At 39.2% G+C, this 16336-nt stretch overlaps 1 pseudogene across 1 annotated transcript; it reads right to left on the bottom strand.

Moving 5' to 3' along the window:
* Positions 1 to 2541: 2541 nt before the first annotated feature.
* Positions 2542 to 4106, bottom strand: LOC103261986 (annotated as a pseudogene). The gene has a single exon (XR_002482054.1). The product of XR_002482054.1 is annotated as a general transcription factor IIF subunit 1 pseudogene (transcript).
* Positions 4107 to 16336: the final 12230 nt, after the last annotated feature.

Here is a 16336-nt window from a genome sequence, read left to right as displayed (position 1 = left end):
ACTTAAAGGCTCATTTTTCTGATAAAATATGGTCACCTCTGCTCTCTTTTGGTTACCATTTGTATTAAATAAATTTTTCTACCCTTTTACTTTAAGTTTTTGTGAGTCTTTATATCTAAAGTGAATCTAAAGTCTTGAAGGTAGCATATAGTTTGATTGTTTAAAAATCTATTCATTCACTCTGTGTCTTATTATTGATGAATTTAATCCATTTGTTTACATTTAAATGATTACTGATGAGGAAAGACTGACACTATGGTCATTTTTTAACTGCTTTTTTTATGTCTTGCAGTTTTGTTCTATTTTCCCTCTCTTGCTGTTTCGCTTTGTGCTTCATTGTGTTTTTTTTTCTGCAGTGACACGCTTTGATTTTTTTTCTCATTATATAAAACATATAATTATAACAATATAGTTTGTAATGATACCTTAACTTCAATTACATTAAAAACTGTACTTCTTTATAGTTCCCCACATTTTGTATTACTGAAGTCACAAATTATATCTTTTTATTTTTCATATTCATTAATATGGTGTCCTAGTCCTTTCAGACTGCTATATAAAATACCATGGACAGGATGGCTTATAAACAGCAAGTATTATTTTTTGTACTTTTAGAAGCTTCGAAGTACAAGACCAAGGTTTGGGAGTGTCTGGTTATGGCATTACAGGTTCATAGACCAGTCTTCTTGCTGTGTCCTTACATAGTAGAAGGGCAAGTGAGATCAAAGGAGTCTTTTTAGATCTTCACTGAATTATAACAGCAGGTTTCCTGGTCCTCCAGCTTACAAACAGAAGTTTGTGGGACTTCTCAGCCTTCATAATTATGTGATATAACTCCTCAAGTTTAATCAATAGATCAATCAATTCATCCATCAGTTGTATTCATCCTGTTTCTCTGGAGGGTTCTGATTCTATACACAGTTTTATAATTATAGTTTTATGCTTTTATGTTTTGAACTCTACAGCAAAATTTAAAGTAATTTACACACAATCACAGAATTATAGGATTATGTAGTGTCTGCACATTTACCTTTATCAGAGTGCTCTATATTTTCATATTCTTTCATATCACTGTCTAGCATCCTTTTGTTTCTTCTTGAAGAACTTATAGCATTTCTTGCAATTCAGATCTAGTGGTGTCAAACTTCTCATCTTTCATTTATCTAGGAAGTGTTAATATTTGTTTCTCTTCAGTTTTTGGAAAACAATTTTTTTTCTGGATATAGTGATTTGTGATTGGCAGGTTTTCCCACCAGTATTTTGAATATATGATCTTTTCCTATGGCCTATAACATTTCTGCTAGGAAATCAGCTGACAATCATGAAAACTTCCTTGTATGTGTCAAGCTTTTCTTTTGCTTCTTTCAAGTTTTTTTCTTTGTCTTTGACTTTGACAATTTGATCATAGCATGTCTCAGTGTTGGCCTTTTTGGTCTCATCATAGTTGGACTCGTCTTGCATTTCTTGAATTTGGATGCCCTTTTCTATTCTCTAATTTGGGACTTTTTCAACCATTTCTTCCCCCAAATAAGTTCTAACTCTATCTCACTTCTGAACTTTTCATCAAATATTGATTTACTCGATGGTGTCTCCTAAGTCTTTTAGGATTTTTTTCACTTTTCTTCATTCTTCGTTATTTTTATTCCTTTGACTTGATAATTTCAAATGCCCTGTCTTTAAATTCACTGATTATTTCTTCTGATTGCTCTAGTCTGTGTTTGAACCTCTCTATTGATTTTTTTCAATTCGGCTTTTGAGTTCTTCAAGTACAGAATTTCTATTTAGCTCTTTTTTATTGTTTCTTTCATCATATTCTCATTGTGTTCACACAATGTATTTATAATTTCATTTAGTTGCATTTCTGTGTTTCTTGTAACTCACTGAGCTTCTTTAGGATGATTATTATAATTCTTTTTTAAGTAATTAATAGATCTCTGTTTTTTATGGTCATATTTCTTATAACATTGAGCTTTTTAAGGTGATTATTTTGAATTCTTTCTCAGGTAATTTATAGATCTCTGTTTCTTTAAGACCATGCATAAGTCTGCTTGAGATGCCATACTTAACTACCACAGATTGCAACTTCAACATTAAAAAAAAAATTCGCTCACATTCTGAGCACATTCTGGGCTGATATATTTAATATCAAGATGTCAGAAAATTTGGTTTCTGTTGAGGAACCTCTTCCTTGCTTGTATATATCCAGTTTTTACTGTGTTTTTACATGATAGGAAGAAAAAGAGTGAGAGAAAGAGTGGAGGAGAGAGAAAGAAGGAGGGAGAGAGGAAGAACTTTCTGATGTATTTTCTTAGAAATACATTAACCATATTGAATTAGAGCTCCACCCTTATACCCTCATTTAACTTTTATTACTTTCTTATAAGCCCTATCTTCAAGTACAGTGATATTGAGGGTTAGAGGTTCAACATATGACTTGGAAGTAGGGGACAAAATTTAGTTTATATAAGGTCAACTTTTGGAAATTTATTTTGTTCCTTTGATGATTCCCCTTTTCTTTCTTTCTTCTTTTTTTTCCTGGAGAACAGAGCCATTTATTGAACGGAACCTCACTCCTTGAGGGAGAAGTGCATCTTGTTGTTGATGATCTTGCGCTCGGGGTTGAGGCGCTTGAGGATCTGGGCCAGCACGTTCACAGTCTGCTCACTGCTCAGCCCCGTCTTCTTGGTCTGGAACTTTTGCAGCAGGTCCTTGGTGGTCATAGGCTTTCGTGTCACATAGCGGCGCACAGCGTCTTTGGTCACCTGCACGTCGCCACTGCTGGGCGTGGACTTGCCCGAGGGTGGCTGTGGGGTGGACTTCCCAGACAGGCTCTGGGGCCCAGCCTCCAGCCGCAAGCGCTTGGCTGCCGTCGTCTCGCTCGTCAGCTTCCCCTGCTCCAGCTTGCTGGCGGCAGCCCTCAGGGTGGAGGAGGTGCTGCCACCCTCTGTGCTGGGCGTGCCCGGGCAGCTGTTGACCCGCGAGCTGCCTCCCGGCTCCGCTCCCTCTTGGGGGGCGTCTTCTTTTTCGCCATGAAGAGGGCCGAAGAGGCCTCGCTGTCTATGTCGCTCTCCTCGGAGCTGACTCGTCACTGCTGTCTTTTCTGCGCTTCTTCTCCTGAGAGGTGGGCGCCTTCTCCTCCTCCTCCTCCTCCTCCTCGGGCGGTTTCTCTTCCTCACTTTGCTCGCTGCTGTCACTCTGCTCGTCGACACCTCTGGGCCCCTACTCGGGCAGCGGCACCTTGGGCTTGCCCTCCAGCTCGTCCTGGGAGCTGCTGGAGCCGTCCGACATATAGTCCACCTCCAGGCCCTCAAAGTCCCCGTCGTCACTGTCCTCGAAGGCCTCGTCGTCCGAGCCCTTCTTCCTCTTCTTCTTCCTGCCCGCCTTGGCCGGGGGCGCCTTCCTCTAGGTCTTGGGGGCTCTGCTGCCCTCCTCGCCGCTGGCGTCGCTGTCGTCGGACGACATCTCCAGGTCATCCTCCAGGTCGTGGATGCGCAGCTCGCTGGCCTTCTTGCGGCCTCGCTTCTCCTTCTCCTCCGCGTCCTCATCCTGGTCCTGGTCCTTGAGCCGCCGCTGCTGCATGATGCTGAAGTGGTTCAGCACCTTGTTCCTCCTCTCCCACTCTTCCTCCGCCTCCTCGGCGGTGAGCATGCGGCGCCGGGCCAGCGGCGTCAAGTTGTACCAGCTGTGCACGGGGAAGGCCTCGAAGGCCCCGTCGGGGCACTGGGTGAAGATGTAGTAGGATGTGTTCTCGGTCACGCCACCTTTCTTGATGCCCTTGAACTTCCGGCCCGATTTGCCATTGACCCGGAGCAGCCAGGCTGGTCCTCGGGCCGGAACTCCTTGAGGACGATACCATACTTCTTCCTCCGCGCCTCCTCTCGAAGTTTGCGGTTGTACTCGCTGCCTGCGCCGGATTCGGGCAGCTCCTCCTCTTGGTAGATTTTCTTGTTGCTCAAGTCCCGCTCCAGCCGAGCCTGATTCCAAGTAGCAAAGTTGACTTTATCCGCTGCATTAAAAGCCATTATGTTAGACTTTTTGGTTGTGTTCTTGGGAACTTGAACGACATACTCCGTGACATTCTGGCTGCCAGGGCCTAGGGCTGCCATGAGCAAGTCAGTCGCTCGGATCGGGTCCGACCCGGAATCTTTTCGTCCCTGCCGGGATCCGCGTCCTTCGGTTGCTGGGAAGCAGCTCTCTCGGTGCAGGGTCTCCGGCCCTGCTAAGCACCGCTTAGGAAAAGCTTAGGGAAAAGCTCCCCCTTTTCTTTATATGCCTTGTTGTTTGATTGATTGCTGGGATTTGTACGTTTGAGAAAGCAGCCATCTTTTCAAGTCTTTTTGAACTAGATTTTCCTGGGGTATTGTATAGGGAAAGGCTTTCACTCAACAGACTGGCTAGAAATTCTGGGAGCCTTTAAAACCTTTTCTGAGTATATGTCTTCTTTGCACTTGTACACATCATTTCTCATTTTTGAGAGGCTTCTGTGGTTTTTTTTTTTTTTCACTTTTCTCAAGATTCTATAATCTCTTACTCCCTCTTGTGTCTATCTTCAATATTTCAGGCTCTCCAGTCCTGCAATGAACTGTCTAGCTCCAGCTCTTTTGTTCTCAGGAATTCCAAGGCATCCAGTGAAGCAGGTTTCCTGCCAGTATTTAAAGTTAGGTAAGGTAGAAGGTAGTCCCTTGGGTAATCCTTAAAAAAGCTGAAACATTGGAGGTATGTTGTATTTTTTTTCTTCTTTAGAAAGAAGTCATAAGTTGGGTGCTTTCTCCTGATTGAGTGAGTTGTGCTAGCCTGGGGTAAGGGCTATTGCTGGTGAACTGCAATCGTTTTCCCCACAACTCTCCCCCACCAATGTGGCTATTCTTGGCTTGTACTTGCCCAGGTTATTGCAAGTTCTTAACAGATTTCTAGAGTTCTAAGAAAAATTTGGGGCTGTATATTTTGTTGTTGTCCCTTTGGGGGATTGAGTTCTGTGGCTTTCTGATCTGCCATCCTGCTGACATGACTCCTGTTCTGCACTTCTTTTAAGAACACTTTTACAAAGCCCTATCATACAATTTCTGCTTACATCTCATTGCTCAGTGCCACATGTTCGCTAGCTGTAAGGGTGTCTACATAAAGTGATTTTTCAAAATCTGAATTTATTGGTAATAAAAAAGTTAAAAACAAGCTGAGCTCAGTGGCTCAACCTGTAATTCCACGCCTTTGGCAGACTGAGATGAGTGGATTGCCTGAGCCCGCGGGTTCAAGACCCGCCTGGGCAACTTGGCGAGACCTCATCTCTACAATAATCAAAAATTAGCCGGGTGTGGTAGTGCGCGCCTGTAGTTCCAGCTACTGATACAGAGACCCGCTAAAGTTTGTCTATATTGTCAGTCCTTAGAGAAGGGCATGACAAGGGGGCAAGCACTCCTGTACATTTCTGAACAATATTCCTGAGAGCTAATAAAAGGTGTGTTTCCCCTTATCTTCTATGCACGCCCAGTAAGTATCTTCAAGGGATACTTGACTTCCCTGTTGTCTATGCCCAATCAACTGAAAGATGCAAATCTCCATTTACTCCATTTTTCCTGAGTAGTTATAAGTTTGAATAATATATAATCAATGTAATTGTAAGCCTTGTGATTTGTATAATTTTTGTATCAATATAATCATGTTTTGTGATTTGTATAACTTTCACGTAATGCATTTTGTCATAGGCTTTGTAAACTTCCTTTACTCTACAGCATTTGATTACCATTTCTGCTGGGCTCTACAGTTAAAAGGTATGAGATAGTCTGGACCAAAAATTATCACTGTCGATAAATGCAGCTGAAACTAAAGTTCTATACAATGCTCTGCTGGTCATGTGGCTAATGTATAGGTACCAACAACTCTGGACTTATAAAAGTGAACTGCAGGCCAGGCTTGGTGGTTCAACCTGTAATCCCTGCGCTTTGGGAGGCTGAGGCGAATGGATCGCCTGAGCCGTGGGTTCGAGACCTGCTTGGGCAACTTGGCGAGACCTCATCTCTACAATAAATAAATAAATAAAATTAACCGGGTGTGGTAGTGTGCACTTATAACTCTGCTGCTTGGAAGGCTGAGGCAGAAGGATCGCCAGAGCCCAGCAGGTTGAGGCTGAGGTGGCCAGGAGCGTGCCTCTGCACTCCAGTCTGGGCGAAGAAGTGAGACTCCAACTAAAAAAAAAAAGTGAATTGTAAAAGCCTGGAAGGTGAGCAGAACCATTTTAGAAAGACCTTGAGTCCGGCTCTGCTACCAGGGTTCCAACTTAGAAATAAACTTTTACTACTTGTTCCCTGTTATTGTTGTCAAGGGGCATAGCCAAGTGTTACTAGGACCATAACAATACAATGTAGCTATTCATTGAAACCACACGGTACCCCATAAAGATGCACAATTATTTTGTGTCATTGTAAATAAATATTAATTTAAAAATTAAAAAATGTTTAAAATAATATAAAAAGTGAATATTTCCAGATAGTAAAGGATTTTCTTAAAAAAAAAAATGGAAGAAAAAAAAAATGCGAAGATTCACAGACTTGACCACATGATAATGAACAAGTTCTTAACATTAAAAGCCGCCAAAACACAATATGAAAAAATTAGGACTCGAAATATTTGCAACAAAATATGAAAAAATAAATAGCTTTCAAAAGAGAGATCACCCATCCTTCAGTGTCCTGTTTAAAAGATTGGTATCAGCCAGGCTTGGTGGCTCAGCCCATAATTCCAGCACTTGGGAAGGCTGAGGTGAGTGGATTGCCTAGCCCGCGGGTTTGAGACCTGCCTGGGCAACTTGGCGAAACCTCATCTCTACAATAAATCAAAAAAATTAGCTGGATGTGGTAGCGCACACCTGTAGTTCCAGCTACTTGGAAGGCTGAGGTGGAAGGATTGCCGGAGCCCTGCAGGTCAAGGCTGTGGTGGCCGGGAGCGTGCCATTGCACTCCAGTCTGGGTGATGGAGTGAGACTACAACTCAAAAAAAAAAAAAAAGAAAGAAAGAATATTGGCATCAAATAAAAATAAAAAATGCACATATCTCATAAATATGACTATTTCCAAAAGCCTAATTTTATTACTGATGTAAAATATGCAACTAAAACAATGTAATGTTATTTTTCACTGATATATTTAGAAACTATTTACAAAAGTATTAGTGATGAAGTTATAGTGAGAGATTCATTTTTATATGCTGCTCATATGGATACAAACTGATAAAAAACATTAAAAATGAAATTTTTCATATACTAAACCCAACAATTCCAGCAAAGAAAAGAGGAACATTTGTACAGATCTATATCCAAAGATAATTGATAGTCTATGAATTTCAATAAAACTGTAATATCTAATAAGCAGAAATTAGATTAATAAATTATGGTACATTAAAAAGGTCGTTTATTATGTATACGTCAAAGATATCTTTGGTATTAATTAAAGATATGAGAAAAATGCTTGTCTGAAAATGCTATTTTAGCCTTTAATAGAGTCAGTCTTTATCTTCTTTTCCAATCTGTATGGCTAGCAAATCACCATTTGACTGTCAGACATCACCTTAAATACCAGTTTCTTAATATTCACTGACTTCAAAGACTGTTTTCCTCCAAGGACACTGTACTACTTTGCAAACATCACAGTTGTATATTTTATTATCTGCTACTTTACAAATCTTATGAAGAAAAAAATTATTTCTTTTTCACCCCTATAGTATACATTATGTTTGAGATTTACCAAGTTATGAACTAGGCAAGTTGGGGAAGGGGACAGCTTGGGAAGGAAGGAATGTGGTAGAGTTATTAAAACCAAGGATCAATTTGAGAGAAAAAGAGGTTGTTGAGGACTCACGGGACCATTGTCATAGGTGAATAGATCCTGGCTGGTAGAATGCGACAATTTTATGACCTCCCCCCGCAAATGGTGGTATTGCCTAGAGAACTGAACTTGAGGCTGTTAGGACCTAATTATATGTAAGTAGTCTTTGCATTCTCATATGTAAAATTGAGATTATAAAATAAATTCCTCATTGGATTGTTGTAAGGGTTAAAAGAGATAGTTCAAACAAACTACTTGGCACAATGTAAGCCATATAGTAATTCTGGCTACTTGGAAGGATGTGGCAGAAGGATTGTCGGAGCCCAGCAAGGTCTAGGATAGAGTGGCCGTGAGCATGCCACTGCACTCCAGCCTGGGTGACAGACTCCAACTCAAAAAAAAAAAAAAATCTAAAAACTATTAAAACTATTAAAAAGTGCTGCAACTCAATCATAGAAGCAGTTAGAGAATCTGTGAAGATTCTAGAGGGGCTACCTAAAATAACTTTGTAAGATGGGAGAGGCAGGGGTATAATGGTGTGGGAATTTGGGAAGTCTTCTGGGGAAGAATATCTCTTAACTAATTTTTTCAATGGTAGAAGGAGACAGTCAGGGGCCGAGTACATAGAAGGGGAATCTTGTGGGCAAAATAGTCATCTAGCATCGTGACTAGAAATAGAATGGTTCTTTGGTCTTATTGCTTCTATCATAGGATTCCACTAGTCCACTCTAGTGTGCCAGTTTACATCATCCTGTGGCATACTCCCTTACATAAAGAATAAGGATGAATGCTTGGATAGATGGTTTTATTAAAGTTCTGTATCCTAAACCTGTCTAGTGATTAGTTTGTGTCTTGGTTGGCTCTAAACATGCCATCGGATATAAGAGCAGGGCTCAGTAGAAAGGAATTACCAGAAAACTAGTGGACTCACTGGGCAACATGGACAGGGAGGTCAGAGAATGAGATTGAAAATGAGAAAGTTGCCGGGCTCGGTGGCTCAGCCTGTAATCCCGTGCCTTTGGAAGGCTGAGGTGAGTGGATTGCCTGAGCCCGTGGGTTCGAGACCCGCCTGGGCAGTGAGACCTCATCTCTACAATAAATAAAAAAATCAGCCGGGTGTGGTAGCGCATGTCTGTAATTCTGGCTACTTGGAAGGTTAAGGCGGAAGGATCGCCGGAGCCCAGCAGGTTGAGGCGGTGGCCGGGAGCGGCCACTGCACTCCAGTCTGGGCGACAGAGTGAGACTCCGACTCAAAAAAAAAAAAAAAGAAAAGAAAATGAGAAAGTTGGGCTAGGCATCTGTGTTACAATAGGGGATTTACAATAGCGTGAGGAGGGGAGAGAAAGCTGTATGTACCTGGGAACCAAGAGAGCATTACAACTTTGGGAAGTACTTTGTAGAAAGTACCTGTATGAATGAGAGAATCACGGAGAACCTAAAGGACCTAAAGATAAGAAAATAAGAGTTGATAACCTACCTCCCTAGGCCACATATATGATTGTATGCCTGAAACTACTAAAATGCACAGAACATGTGGTAGTAACAATTGTTTCCAAATTGTCATATTATCTTGACATCCAAATTGTCATATTATTTTAAAGAATTATATGGAATCCTACAGATATTTAGAGTCTCTTTTGGAAAAACACAGGAAAGACACGAGTGAAGTAAATATTGAATAGCTTACCCATTGATACAGGTGCTTAAAATATTGAGCCAACTTTGTATTACAGTAACTACTAATTCAAAGCTATATGGTTTAATCTTAATTATGTCCGTTTTTTTCTTTTTGCATGAATGTTTACCATATTTTTTCCTTTTTGTTTGACTATTTTACACTAATTTTAATTTAATACAAATTATATGTGGAATCAAGTTATATCTCATCTGTAGGGCATTAGTTTTAAGAAATCCCTCCCTCCTTTCTATGGATACTAAAATCCACAGATACTCAATCTCTGATATAAAGTGGCACAGTATTTGCATAAAACCTATGCACATCCTTCTGTATACTTTACATCAGTTCTAGATTACTTATAATACCAAATACAACTTAAATAATATGTAAATAATTGTCATACTGTATAATTTAGAGAATAATGACAAGAAAAAATCTGTACATGTTCAGTAAAAATGCAGGCATCCACTATTTTAAAAAAATATTTTTGATCCAAGGTTTGTTGACTCTGAAGATGCTGAGCTCACAGATGCAGAAGGATTAATATATGCATTATCTCACATACCATATTTTTTCATGAGAACACATCTACCCCATGAACAATTTTCAATTATACAATATATTGTTATTAACTATAGTCATTTAAAATCAAGTGTAGTGATGCCTCCAGTTTTGTCTTTTTTTGCTCCAATTTGGCTATTTGGGCTTCATACTTTATGGTTTATTTTATTTTTACCAACTGTCTGATTATGTTGCTCCCCCTCTTTCTGGCTAAAAAAAAAAGTAACTGAAACCTAGATGATTGACTGACTACCATTTATTTCCAAGTGGCAGAGGGAGACTGCACATTGAGCTTTCTGCTTATATTTACTCTGGGCTTTTCAACTGACGTGCAGAATGAAATTAGGTCAAGTGGATACATATTGCTTCTAGAAAAGTGCTCAACACACATGCTTCATGTGTCAATTTAATAACGGTATAACTTGCTGTTCCTGAGGAATGGATTATGTAAAAAAAATCACAATGTTTTTCTTTGAGTTGGAATCTCACTCTGTTGCCCAGACTGGAGTGCAGTGGCCGCTCCTGGCCACTGCAGCCTCAACCTGCTGGGCTCCGGTGATCCTTCCACCTCAACCTTCCAAGTAGCCGGAACTACAGGTGCTCGCTACCACGTCTGGCTAATTTTTTGAATTATTGTAGAGATGAGTTCTCGCCAATGTTTTAAATATGACTTGTTTCTTTCACAGCAGTGCAATTCTTAAAAGCCAGGTCAAATGTCCCCAATTTAGCAAACAATAACTACATCCACAAACCAAATGGTGCCACCACTGGAATTCTTTTAGTCCAAGGTATGCTTGAAGTATGACATGCTTGTAATCACTTCCCTATGTCCTTGGGAGCTTTTAATATTTCTTGTGTGATGTGGTATATCTTTCAAGGAGTTTCCAGAATGACAGTTTACCACTAAATTTTGCCTGTGCTCATCACTTCCTCTAGTACAGCTTATTGCGCTCCTATGACCACTGGTGTTAACACCACACTCATCTTGACGGTGTGCATGGGGAATGAAATGGTAAAAGTAGCGGAGAAAGAGCAGTAGCTGTATTCCTATTTGCATTCTGACAATTTTCTGTCAAGGTATCCCCAAAGAATAGGGAAAACAACACTATAATTTTAAGTATGGTTTTTACTACAGACTCAGAAAGTAACCCAAAGTGGCTACTTTTAGAACTTATAGGTGGAACTGTTCTCATGAACTCTTTAAGAGAATATTTTTCTTGTTGCTAAAGTGTCTCTGGATAGATCTTGGTTATCTCCATGGATACCCTTGATTGGAAATGCATATGAAAATATATATAAGTCTGGATTCTGGGATCCATCCAACCCAGTGAAAGGGTTGCCTCTCATTAGACGTTTATTACTTCACCTATAAAAATCCTCATTTTTGCCTTTATTATTTTCTATTTTTGTATAACTTTGGATTTTCTACTTAACTCTAATAAGGTTTTTACCAGTTAGGGACCTTCTACTGTGGGTTAACAGTTGTTTTAATTTTATAGTAAAAATAACTAGACTTATTTAAACAAGCACTGTTACAATTAAAACATTAAACATACAATTTAAACATAATTTAATGAATTATACATACCCAACACTGAAGTACCCAGAATCATAAAACCAATATTACTAGACCTAAAGAAAGTGATACACAGTAATACAATAATAGTGGGCGACTTCATCTGACTCACATAGTAAGACAGATCATTCATACTGGAAGTCAACAAATAAACATTGGACTTAAATTGAACTTCAGACCAAGTAAACCTAACAGACATTTAAGTAACATTCTAAACAACTACAGTATGTGCATTCTTTATCAGCACACGAAACATTTTTCAAGGTATACTATATGTTAGGTCACAAAAATGTCTCAACAAATTTTTTTTGGCGGAGTTGGAGTCTCACTACATCCACCACCCAGGCTGGGAGTATGCTGACATGCTCACGGCCACCTCAAGGTTGTCTTGCTGAGCTCAGGCAATCCTTCTGCCTTCCAAGTAGCCGTAATTATAGGCTTATACTACCATGCCTGGCTAAATTTTTGATTTATTGTATAGATGAGGTCTCGCCAAGTTGCCCAAGCTGGTGTTGAACTCGTGGACTCAGGCAATCGCCTCACCTCAGTCTCACAAAGTGTTGGGATTACAGACTTGAGCCACTGCACCAAGCCAGCAAATTTTAAAAATTGAAATTATATCAAGTGTCTTCTCAGACTACAGTAGAATAAAACTAAAAATCAATACCAACAGGAAATTTGGAAACTACATGACAGGTGGAAATTAACACTCTTGAATGATGAAGAGCAGAAGAAATTGAGACAGAACAATCAAGAAAACAGGAAATGGAAAAATTCCTGGACATATACAGCCTCCCATGATTGAACCAAAAACAATTAGAAAATCAGAGCAGACCAATAATGTGTAGTAAGATTAAGTCAGTAATACTTCCAGATGGGTGTAATGGCTCATGCTTTAATCTCAGCATCTTGGGAGGCTGAGGTGGGAGGATCACTTGAGCCCAAGATTGAGACAAAACTGAGCAACATAGCAAGACCCTGTCTCTCTCAAAAACAAAAACAAAAACTTCCAACAGAAAAAAGCCCAGGGCCAGTTGGAATCCCAGCCAAAAATTAACAAATGTTCAAAGAATGAATATCAATCCACCTAAAACGTGGAAAGGAGGGAAATCTCCCTAACACATTGTACAAGGCTGGTATTACCCTGTTACTAAAACCAGACAAATACACATACATACAGAAGAAACTACAAGTCCCAGCTACTTAGGAGGCTGAAGTGAAAAAATTGCCTGAGCCCAGGAGGTCAAGACTGCGTTGAGCTGTGATTGTACCACTACACCCTCCAGCCTGGGTGGCAGAATGAGACATTCACTTCAAAAAGAAAAAAAGAAAGAAAAATAAACTACAGATATTCCTGTTGAATATAATTGCCAAAATCCTCAGCAAAATGTTAACAAACAGAATCAGACAGTACATCAAATACACAATACACAACAATCAATTGGGTTTTATACCAGGGATGCAAGAGTGAGTCAATATATATGCAAAAAAATATGATCTCTCAATAGATGCAGGAGAAAGTTATAGCTAAAATTCACCCGTTCATAACACTTAACAAACTAGGCATAGAGGGAGCATACTACAAGATAAAAGGGCCATATATGACAAACCCACCATCAACCTCATACTGAATGGGGAAAAGTTGAAAACATTCCCTCTAAAACCCTAAGGGACCCACTTTCAGCATTCCTATTCAACGTGACATGAAATTCCTAGTAAGAGCAATCAGACAAGAGGAAGGAAATAAAAGATATCCAAATTGGAAAAGAAGTTTAAAAAAAAAACCCAAATTGTATCAAAGAGCTCATAGGTTTGATAAATTCAGTAAAGTTTCAGGACACAAAAATCAATGTACAAAAGTCAGCAGTTTCCTTGCAATTTCATATGACTGTTAGGATCAGCTTGTCAATTTTTGCTAAAAAAAAAAACAAACTGGGATTTTTTAATCAATATTTTTTATTTTGATATTGTGGGGTACAGTTAAGGGTTAGGTATACAAATATGCTTCGTTCAGGCACCCTTGTTGATATGGGGTGTTTCCCCATCCCCAGACAGATATTACTACTGTTAATCCCACCTCCCTTCCCATCCCCTCTCATAGTTTCCCACCACTGTCAGTCCTTTTTTTATAGTATTATGATGGATGTTCAAGGTCCACTATATGAGTGAGAACATGTGATACTCAAATCTTGGTTTCTGTGAGAGGTCACTCAGTATTATAGACTCTAGTTCCATCCAGGTTGCTGTGAAATTCATGATTTTGTTAAAAGCTGAGATTTTGACAAGGATTTTGTAGACCAATTTGAGTATATCATCTTAATATTGTCTTCTAATCTATGAACAACAAAAAATTTTTAATTTATTTAAACCCTATTCCTAAGTCCAAAAATCTGATTTTTTTCTTCAATAATGTAAGAGTGATACAACAGAAGAAAGTATTTTTGCTGTTATGAAAAAAATGTAGTTGTCTATGAGACAGATAGTGAGGATAACATATATTACTTTCTACCTTTTTTCACCTTTTGAATTTTGTACGTTGTACAAGTTAATTAAAAATAGAATCTAAGCCCAGCTCGGTGGTTCAGCCTGTAATCCCGCGCTTTGGGAGGCTGAGGTGAGTGGATTGCCTGAGCCCGTGGGTTCGAGACCTGCCTGGGCAACTTGGCGAGACCTCATCTCTACAATAAATCAAAAATTAGCTGGGCATGGTAGCGCGCACGCCTGTAGTTCCAGCTACTTGGAAGGCTGAAGCGGAAGGATCGCCGGAGCCCAGCAGGTCGAGACTGTGGTGGCCAGGAGCGACCACTGCATTTCAGCCTGGGCGACAGAGTGAGACTCCAACTCAAAAAAAAAAAAAAAATAGAATCTACAGGCCTAGTGTGGCGGCTCAAGCCTGTAATCCCAGCACTTTGAGAGGCGGAGGCTATAGGGTTGCTTGAGCCCAGGGGTTTGAGACCAGTTGGGCAACTTGGTAAGACCTGTTTCTACAATAAATTACAAAATTAGATGGGAGTAGTGTCTGGCCTATGGTTCCAACTACTTGGAAGGCTGAGGTGGAAGGATAGCTGTGTCCAGTGGGTTGAGACTACAGTGGCTGTGAGCGTGCCACTGCACTCTAACCTGGGATACAGAGTGAGACTCCAACTAAAAAAAGAGACCTTACTAAAAATCTTCCAGTTTCTTGAGGTGCAATAAGATTCACAGACATGAACGTGTTAGATGGGCCAGATTTGTATAATGAGTCCTTTATCTGCCCTGATTCTCTTGTACATTGCCTCATATTGGGCTATATCATATCTATTTCTTAGTATGTGTCCAGTTTCTTCTTTCTTGATGCACAATTTAATCTATTTTTGGCTCTTATTCTCAATATTTGAATCATGGACTAGTTAAATTTGTTCTGACTTAAATCAGTTACTTAAAACAATTTATAGACTGTGCTCTCTTTTCTATTCCTGGCTACCTCCCACTTCCTGTTTCACCTTAATATACTCTACTATACCACAATTTTATCTTACTTTATAAGGTCTTACCCTGTTCTAGAAAGGCTGTATTTCAGATACTTCCTTATTCTCTTTGAATCTATACATTTTCTGATTCCTTACTTCTGTGTCTTTAATTATTATTTGTTGTGTGTTTTTTAGCACACTGTGGGTAATATTTAAAAGCTTATGACATTTATTCAAAGATATTTATTGAATAAATGATTTGGGTTTGTAACTATAGAACAAAATGTGTTGGGAACCAACATCTATAGCTACATGGCTGAGGCCTGTAAAGGCCCATCTGGAAGATCGCCTCTGACATAGGATATCAGTTATACCTATAATATTGGCGTGTGATTAATGACCAGTGTGCATACATGGCAGTAAAACTTATAAGTAAATCTCAATACACCTGATGGAAAGTGCATAGCAGAATTATTTTTCTCTGTCTTTCTAAGTTTTACTTCTTTCTAGATATTTTTTAACTTCTGTTTCCTGGTAGACTGGTTAGTCAGCCTTGGAAAGCTGTTTCCCCTAGGGCTAAGATTAGAAACTAAATTACCATGATAGTTTTGTCGCCCTGCCCCTAGACAGGCAGAACGTTTTCTTTTGTTTCGTTAATTACCGAAACTCTGTCTGCTTCGGCCCACAGCCAACATGGCGGCCATGCATTTCCTTGTTCAAGAGTGTGACAGCTACTATTTGATTTTTAGAGTAGACTTGTTAGGATAAAATATATACACTCATAGTTGCGTAAATTTATGCTTGCTGTTTTGTTTCCTTTTGCTACATTACTCAAATATAATAGTTACTATACGATTTATAAAAGAATTAGCTTAATAGGATATAGCATAGTATTAAAGGTCAATCATTAGATTATATAAAAATTAAAGTTTAGACATATGAAACTCATATGAATTATAGTAAAGTTTGGTAGTTTAAGAATAAGTTTTAACTGAGTTATAAGGCATAACGTTAAATCGTAATAGGATAATAGTATAACTAACAGCTAAGTCATTTAAGTAAACTTATAGGTTATAGTGTAGTGTTAAGTTGATAATATTAATCGTTAAAAATATTAGGAGTCAGTAAACCTAGAGTTAACTTAGAAAAGTTTTTTGTATTAATCAGGGTTTAAAACAAAGAGTATAATATGAATGATTCATTGAGCATTATGGAAAACACTTTGAACGATTTGTATTGAAATTGTGCACCTGGA

This window comes from Carlito syrichta, unplaced genomic scaffold (genome assembly GCF_000164805.1).
Source record: "Carlito syrichta isolate Samal-C Ts95f unplaced genomic scaffold, Tarsius_syrichta-2.0.1 Scaffold304275, whole genome shotgun sequence".
NCBI lineage: Eukaryota > Metazoa > Chordata > Mammalia > Primates > Tarsiidae > Carlito > Carlito syrichta.
The sequence above is the reverse complement of the archived record's forward strand: the minus strand, read 5'-3'. Positions and strand labels throughout refer to the sequence as shown.